Source organism: Canis lupus, chromosome 12 (assembly GCF_003254725.2).
Source record: "Canis lupus dingo isolate Sandy chromosome 12, ASM325472v2, whole genome shotgun sequence".
Classification (NCBI taxonomy): domain Eukaryota; kingdom Metazoa; phylum Chordata; class Mammalia; order Carnivora; family Canidae; genus Canis; species Canis lupus.
This window is the reverse complement of record NC_064254.1, coordinates 3008876-3017500: the sequence shown is the minus strand read 5'-3', so window position 1 is coordinate 3017500 and position 8625 is coordinate 3008876. Positions and strand designations below refer to the sequence as shown.

The 8625-nt window shown below is 42.5% G+C and overlaps 2 long non-coding RNA genes across 6 annotated transcripts in view; one reads left to right on the top strand and one right to left on the bottom strand.

Annotated features, from left to right (window-relative positions):
- LOC125752196 (uncharacterized) overlaps positions 1-1457 on the bottom strand; it is a 2081-nt gene extending 624 nt beyond the window's left edge. The window contains exons 1-2 of the long non-coding RNA XR_007401083.1: positions 546-1457; positions 1-93 (exon numbers count right to left, since the gene is read on the bottom strand). The exon at positions 1-93 is cut by the window's left edge and continues 52 nt beyond it. This is a non-coding gene — a long non-coding RNA (uncharacterized LOC125752196). The remainder of the gene's footprint in view (positions 94-545) is intronic.
- The window catches only part of LOC112641420 (uncharacterized), a 12081-nt gene extending 3811 nt beyond the window's left edge, over positions 1-8270 (top strand). For all 5 annotated transcript variants that reach the window (XR_007401081.1, XR_007401082.1, XR_007401080.1 and 2 more), the window contains one exon: positions 6698-8270. This is a non-coding gene — a long non-coding RNA (uncharacterized LOC112641420). The remainder of the gene's footprint in view (positions 1-6697) is intronic.
- The last annotated feature ends 355 nt before the right edge of the window (positions 8271-8625 follow it).

Sequence of the window (8625 nt, the reverse complement as noted above, 5' to 3'; positions counted from 1 at the left end):
TAGAAGAGAGAAATATTTTTCCTCCCGATTTCGCTGAGACTTTTTTCACCGGTAGTTGGGAAGTTCTGTAGTTTCAAAGCCAGACTTGGGATTCTGTTAATTAGTACAGGAGGAGGGAAGAGAGAGGCAAATTTAAGAAGCTAAAAATTCACAACATAGGAAAAGGGCTGGGTAGGATAATTGTCAAAAAGACCATGGGAATGTAAAGGAGTCCGTTTTCCATCTGTAGAATGCAGAAGACACTTGTTTGGTAGAACATGCATCAAATTTAAGTCCCATCTGGTGTCAGCTATGGACGTGGTCTTTGGCCTGAAATCATGGCCTCCTGTCATTATTGTATCTGTGGCTTCTGACATTATATTGCGGCTGTAACCCCTGGAGTCCAGTGGGAAAAGGGGAACAGAGGTTCACTGGTGGCATAGACTCTGACCCTGCTGAGTTCAGATGGAGCTGCTACTCAGAATAGCTCCCTCCCTCCCCTCCTCACTGAGGCTGGGGTGGTGTCAGGGATCTCTGGAGGACCAGGGACTGAGAGATCAACTAACCTTTCCTGCCTTTCCTTCTGAAACACTTTTCACTCTATCAGCTCTGGGAAGCTGGGCCCTCATCCTGGTTGTAAAGCCTCTCTGCTTTCAGTCCAGGGATTTCAGAGATGAAGATCCCAAACTCTTGTGGGTAGTAAGCCCTTGAAATAGGTCTTCTGGATTATTTTCTAGTAAACAGTGGTTTGAAAAGAGTGGTTTCTTCCTGCCACGTAAGTAGATGGTTTTCAGGTGAAGAGCTGGAATTTACCCAAGGCCTCAGGGAATGCTTTGATTTTAACTGGGTAGCCGCATATCCCAGTTTGTTTGAGGCATTTCCAGTCAAGACCCAGTGTCCTGGTGTAATTATTAATAGCATTCCCTTCCACTCTCAGAGGTAAGAAGTATCCCCATTGTGACAACAAATTATATGGTCCCTGGAGTTCTAAGGCAGCTCACATTTGCTGAAGGATTAGTTCCTACTCTCTGAATTACCTCTTCAGTCGTTCAGGCCGGAATCAGTCAGACTGACTTGCCTTCAGACCCCTCAACAGGCAAGCTTTGGAATCTCTCTCACCACAGGTAGGTCATACAGTTGGTTTCCATCATTAATACAGCCTCTGGCATGTGAGTATGGGAACTGTAGGTTGCTGTGTGCTTTAACAACTTCCTCCCTGAGGGAACACTGACAAATATTTGAAACCCAGTCATAAACACCCTAAAGAGAATGAAGCATTGACTGGAGTGGCTTATTAACAACCTCTAAAATCCCCATCACTTTAAATTCTTTTCTGTGAGACTTTTTTGTTGTTGTTGGAACATTTTATTTATTCATGAGACACAGAGCGTGCCATGGGGAGCCTGATGTGGGATTCAGTCCCAGGACCCTGGGATCATGAGCTGAGCCCAAAGCAGACGTTCAACCACTGAGCCACCAGGTGCACCTTCTGTGGATACTTTTTAATGCACGGTTCAGGCAGCTCCAGGGCAGATGTGCTGTTGGGCCAGTGCAGGCTTTTAAAATAAGCTGAACTGGGGCACCTGGCTGGGTCAGGCAGCAGAGCATGCAACGCTAGATATCGGGGTTGTGAACTCGAGCCCTCAGGTGGGTGTAGAGATTACTTAAAAATGAAATGTTTAGGGGTACCTGGGTGGGTCAGTTAAGTGTCTGGCTCTTGATTTCAGCTCAGGTCATGATCTCAGGGTTGTGAGAACGGGCCCTCCAAGCTGGGCATGGAGGCTGATGGAGATTCTCTCTTTCCCTCTGCCCCCCCTCCCCCCACATACTCTCTCTCCCCCTCTCTCACACACACACAGAAAATCTTTAAAAAATAAATACAGTGTCTGGGTGGTGCAGTTGGTTGAGCGTACAACTCGATTTTGACTCAGGTTGTGATCTCATGGGTTGTGGGATCAGCCTCCTTGCTCAGCACAGAGTCTGCTTGAGTTTCTTCCTCCCTCTCCCTCTATCCTCTCCTCACCTTGTGTGCTTCCTCTCAAATAAATCTTTAAAATATATATGTAGGGACGCCTGGGTGGCTCAGCCATTGAGCACCCACCTTCAGCTCAGGGTGTGATCCCAGAGTCCCGGGATTGAGTCCCACATCAGGCTCCGTGCATGGAGCCTGCTTCTCCCTCTGCCTATGTCTCTGCCTCTGTGTGTGTGTGTGTATGCATCTCATGAATAAATAAATAAAATCTTTTAAAATACATATGTGTATATAAAATAAATAAGCTGGGATCCCTAGGTGGCGCAGCGGTTTGGCACCTGCCTTTGGCCCAGGGCGCGATCCTGGAGACCTGGGATCAAATCCCATGTTGGGCTCCCGGTGCATGGAGCCTGCTTCTCCCTCTGCCTGTGTCTCTGCCTCTCTCTCTCTCTGTGTGACTATCATAAATAAATAAAAACTAAAAAAAATATATTAAAATAAATAAAATTAAATTAAATAAGCTGAATTGAGCTACTTTTGGGGAGTCTTACCCTCTCTGGGGAGCCATAGGGTCCCCCCCCCCTTGTCAGATTCCCAGCTGCTTCACTCACATTTACATTTCTTCCCTGGTGCCTAGAGACTGGGGAATTTGTGAGCTCAGCCCTCAATTTCCCTTTCTACCTCTGTTAGCTGTTAGTAGAAAGAGCTGAAAGCACCTATGGGCTTCTTAGGCTGACTTTACAAGGAGAGTCCCCACAGGTGAGACAGGCCTGGTCCTCAAGCACATAACCCCGTACTCGCAAGAATTTCAGAGCCAATAGCCAACCTTTACTAAGCAATTTCCACTTGCCAGGGACTGTTATAAGGGTTTACGTGTTCTAGTAATCTAAGGGCTGGGGTGCTTTTGTCCCCATTTACAGGTAAAAAAACCAGCACAGACACGCTGATTAACTTCCCTAAGGTCATATGAGTGAAAATTGAGAAATTATTGCTGCTTATTTTCTGATTACAGAAGTAATTATTGTTCAGTTATAGAAAATTTGGAAAATACAGAAAAATAAGACCTAAATTTATAAAACTACAGAATAAAACAGATAATCTCTAATTGTACCCTAAGGCATACATAACCCTATGCTTAGTAAAATTCTACCAGGTTTTTTTTTCCCTCTTGAGTAGGTTTTTTAAACAGCTGGGATTATTTGATGCATCTGTTTTATAACCTGATTTTTTATATGCCCTCTATTTGTGGATATTTTCCTGTTGCAATAATCTACTTTTACATCATGTTTTTTAATGGCTGCGTTGTCTTATACATATGCACTATAATGAATTTTATTCTTAACCAATTCCCTATTGTTGGACATTTATGTAACTTCCAAGCTGTTATAATTAGCCAGCATGTGAATTTACAATGAGAAATAAATCTGGCAAGCGAACAAGACTATTTCTGCAAGTTGGGCACACATCATTTCCCTATAAAAAGGATATAGAAAGTCAAATTATATCATAGAATTTAAAAAAAGGGACATTGATCTTAATAACCCGTATCAGCAAGCTACGTGGTAGCCTGTTAATACAGATTTGAAGATGTTTGAATAAGATTGTCTATATCACAGCTTTCCAAGTTACATCAAAGACAAAGCCCAAATCACGCACATCGGGGTCTTCTGATCCTCACCTTTAAATCTAGCCTGAGGTGCATGAGTTTGCAAGTGATTAATCTTGTCTTTCCTTCCACTCTTTGGGTCCTGAGTGCCTGTTCTCATCCCCATGGTCTGGCACCTGAATATCCTCACAGTTGTCCATCATGTGTACATGCTGCCTCGTCATCTTTCCCCCACCCCCATAATTTACATCTCATTGCCTTGTGTGGGGAAAATCCATGTGTTTGTAACATCTAAGTATTTGATTGATAAGATTTGTATTCACTTTATACACTTAGATGAGTACACAGATTAGTGGGAACTTATTCAATACCCTTTACTTCAAGCAGAGACTTTGTTTATTGCTATGTAGTCCTTCCAAAAAAATTTTTCCCCCACACCTCCTATGTGCCACATCCTGTTCTAGATGCTTGAGATCATCAATGAACAGAAAAGATAAAAATTCTTTCCCTCATGAATTTATGTGTAAGTGAGTCAGATGTGGGCATTATTGAATTTCACTGGGTGGCATCAATATGCTAGTATCTACAGAGCCACTCTCCTGTTACAGTTTTAGTTTAGTTTGAATTTTGCCAATTTGGATTGTTACATACACATTTTAACTTTAGCTGTATTCAAAAGACAGCTTAGTGTGTGTGTGTGTGTGTTTTAGTTCTTGAAATATTCTTATATACAGAGTGTGGAGAGCCGTGCAAGAAGGAAAGGGAGAGAAGGGAGTGCACACAACAGGAAGCTGCATTGCTTCCTTTTTAAATGTGTGTGTTTCAACATTTTCCCCTTAAAGGAGGGATCCTGGAAGGCCCTACCTACTTCATTTAGTTTTACTGTGCTGGCTCAAGTGTTTTTTGAGCTGCCTTTGCAATGGATACATATATGTGAGCCTGAAATGTGACTAGTCTTTATCTCTTAAGGATCCTTTTATTTTAAAATGTAGCCAAAAGTTATTTAGTAAATCTGAAAACCAAGGACTTAACTCAAGCCAGTGAGTAGATGTTTAATCAAAAATGTATGTGATGTGAGCTGGAAGTTTTTTGAACCTTAGAAGTAAAGGGTGTGCAAATTATACTCCATTTGAGGTCTCTTGTCACCATTAGTTAAGCAAGGTCTCATTTACTTTATTCCCTATTTTCTCATCAGCCCACACCCAAAAGTAGACAATTACTTTTTTTTTTGGAAAAAAAAATTTAAATAATATTATATTAAATTTAATATAATCTAAATATAATAGTATATTAAATAATAAATAATTAAATTTATTTAAATATTAAATAATAAATTTATTTAGATTATCTGTACTGGGACGCCTGGGTGGCTCAGCGGTTGAGCGTCTGCCATCAGCCTGGGGCGTGATCCTGGAGTCTGGGGATCAAGTCCCACATCAGGCTCCCTGTGTGGAGCCTGCTTCTCCCACTGCCTCTCTCTCTGTGTTTCTCATGGATAAATAAATAAAATCTTTTTTAAAAAATGTGTTTCTGTTAGTAGGAAAGAAGAGAGAGGTGTTTATAGGTGACTAGCAGCCTCTGACAGAGTGCTCAGATCACATTGAAGCAGCTTTTTGAAAACTGTCCTGTTAATTGTCACAGTTCATTTTTGGTAAGAAAGTATGATTTCCACTGCCTACCCTTTGTAGAAATTTTTTCTGAGGATGTTCTCAGTAAAACCAAAATAACTTTGTAATATATATGAAGTGATGGCCCTTGTCACTATTCCCAGATGCAAATTCTCTCTACTAGAGTTTTCCCACTCTGATTTGTGAAGTGACCATGGCGGAGGGCTGGAGGGGCAGAGATGGGCTAAGAGACTAACTCTCTTGCTTAGCTTTGCATATTTATTCTGCCTTTACATTCAGCCTGTGATGCTGTTCTAACTCCAGACGCAAACATCTAGGATCCTTTGAGATATGCCATTTCAAAATTAAAAAAAAAACTAAGAAATCTCCAAAATCCCAATCCAAATGTAAACAGTATTCTTGAATTGTAGGCATTTTCTGTGCAAAAAGTTTTTTTTTTTTTAATTTTTATTTATTTATGGTAGTCACACACAGAGAGAGAGAGAGAGGCAGAGACACAGGCAGAGGGAGAAGCAGGCTCCATGCACCGGGAGCCCGATGTGGGATTCGATCCCGGGTCTCCAGGATCATGCCCTGGGCCAAAGGCAGGCGCCAAACCACTGCGCCACCCAGGGTTCCCTGTGCAAAAAGTTTTTTAGAAAGTTTTTAAAAATTGAAAGTCATCCAAAAATATACAAAATACTCCTACAATTAGGGATGCTTGCCTGGCTCAATTGATTAAACATCTGCCTTCTGCTCAAGTCATGATCTCAGGGTCCTGGGATGGAGCCCCGTGAGGAGCCCCCATCAGGATCCCTCCCTTCTGAACATCCAGAAGGGAGCTCCCTTCTGAACAGGGAGTCTGCTTCTCTCTCTCACTCTGCCTCTCCCTCTGCTGCTCTCCCTTGTGCTCTTGCTATTTCACACATGCTCTCTCTTTCTCAAATAAATAAACTAATAAATAAAATACTCCTACAATTAAAACCAAACAACTCCCATTAATCAACGGGCCAAGCAAGGATATGGAGAAAGGGGAGCCCTCTTCACTGTTGGTAGGAATGCAAGCTGGTGCAGCCACTCTGGAAAACAGTATGGAGGTTCCTCAAAAAGTTGAAAATAGAGCTACCCTGCAATCCAGAAATTGCACTACTAGGTATTGACCGCCAAAATACAAATGTAGTGATCCAAAGGAGCACATGCATCCCAGTGTTTATAGCAGCAATGTCCACAATAGCTAAACTATGAAAAGAGCCCAGATGTCCATCGACAGATGAATGGATAAAGAAGATGTGTATCTATATACAATGGAATACTATTCAGCCATCAGAAAAAAATGAAATCTTGCCATTTGCAACAACATAGATGAACTAGAGAGTATTATGCTAAGAGAAGTCAATCAGAGACAATTATGATCTCACTCATGAAATTGAAGAAACAAAATAGGATTATAGGGGAAAGGAGGGAAAAAATAAAAAGATGAAATCAGAGAGGGAGACGAACCATAACAGACTCTTTCTTTTTTTTTTTTTTTAGGTTTTATTTATTCCTGAGATACAGAGAGAGAGGCAGAGACACAGGCAGAGAAAGAAGCAGGCCTCTGCAGGGAACCCAATGTGGGACTCAATCCCGGGACTCCAGAATCACGCCCTGAGCCAAAGGCAGACAATCAACCACTGAGCCACCCAGGCGTCCCAGAGACTCTTAATCATAGGAAACAAATAGGGTTGTGGGAGGGGAGGGGAGTGGGGGCTCGGGTAACTGGAGTATACACTATATGTTAATTGAATTTAAATAAAATTCTATTTTATCAAAAAATACGCATAAAAGTACTTTGTAAACACTAAATCACTATACAGAAGTAGACAGTAGGGCAGCCTGGGTGGCTCAGCGGTTTAGCGCCGCCTTCAGCCCAGGGCGCAATCCTGGAGACCTGGGATGGAGTCCCACAGCGGGCTCCCTGCATGGAGCCTGCTTCTCCCTCTGCCTGTGTCTCTGCCTCTCTCTCTCTCTCTCTCTCTCTCTCTGTCTCTCATGAATAAATAAATATATTTTTAAAAGTAGTTAAAAAAAAAGGGGGCCAAGGACTTGAGTAATAGACATTTCTCCCAAAGAAGATATGCAAATGGCAAAATAAGCACTGGAAAAGATGCTCAGTATCACTCATCATTAGGGAAATGCAAGTCAAACCCACAGTGAGATGCTACTTCATACCCATTACAATTACTATTACCAGAAAAAACAAACTACAAATGTTGGCGTGAGGCTATGGAGAAATCACAACCCTTGTGCATTGCTGGTGAGAATGTACAATGGTGCAGCCACTCTGAAAATGTCATGGCAGTTCCTCAAAACAATTAGAATTACCATATGACCCAGCAGCTCTACTTCCTGGTATATTTCCAAAAGAATTGGAAATAGGGACTCTAGTTATTTGCACACCCATGTTTATAGCAGCATTAGTGATAATAACCAGAAAGTGGAAGCAACCCAGGATCCACCCGTGGGGGACTGGAGAAATGAAACACAGTATCTGTACACTGGACTGTTACTCAGACTTTTAAAGGAAGGACATCTGACCATGCTACTACAATGGGGATGAGCCTTGAGGACATTATATTAGTGCAGTAAGACAGTACAGAGGACAAATACTGTTTGACTCCACTTAAGTACCTTGAGGAGCCAAATTTTTTTTTTAAGATCTTATTTATTTATTCATGAGAGACACAGAGAGGGAGAGGCAGGCTCCATGCAGGGAGCCTGACATGGGACTCAATCCTAGGACTTGGGAATCATGCCCTGAGCCAAAGGCAGACGCTCAACCACTGAGCCACCCGGGAGTCCTGAGGAGCCAAATTCTTAAAGGAAAGTAGAACAGTGCTTGCCAGGGGCTGGGAGGAAGTTATTTAATGGATATGGAGTTTCAGTTTGGGTAGATGAGAGATGAGAAAAGTTCTGGAGATGGATGTTGGAGATGGTTGCCCAGCAGCTGGAATGTCCTTAATGCTACCTAGCTGTATGCTTAAAAATTACTACAACGGTAAATTTTATGTTCTATACATCATACCACAACTTTTTTTTAAGAGTTGAAAAAAAAAAAAAGAGTGGTTGAGGGACACCTGGGTGGCTCAGTAGGTTAAACATCTGACTCCTGGTTTCAGCTCAGATCATGATCTCGTAGACCTTGAGATCAAGCCCCGTGTTGGACTCTACATGGGCTCCGCGCTCAGTGGAAAGTATGCTTGAAGATGGTTTCCCCCGCCCCTTCTCTGATTGTCTCTCTCCCTCAAACAAATAAATCTTTAAGGGGCACCTGAGTGGCTCTGTCAGTTAAAGTGTCTGCCTTCTGCTCAGGTCACGATCCTAGGCTTCTGGGATTCAGCCCCACTCCGGGCTCTCTGCTCCTGCAGGGATCCTGCTTCTCCCTCTCCCTCTGCCTACTGCTCCCCCTGCTTGTGCTCTCT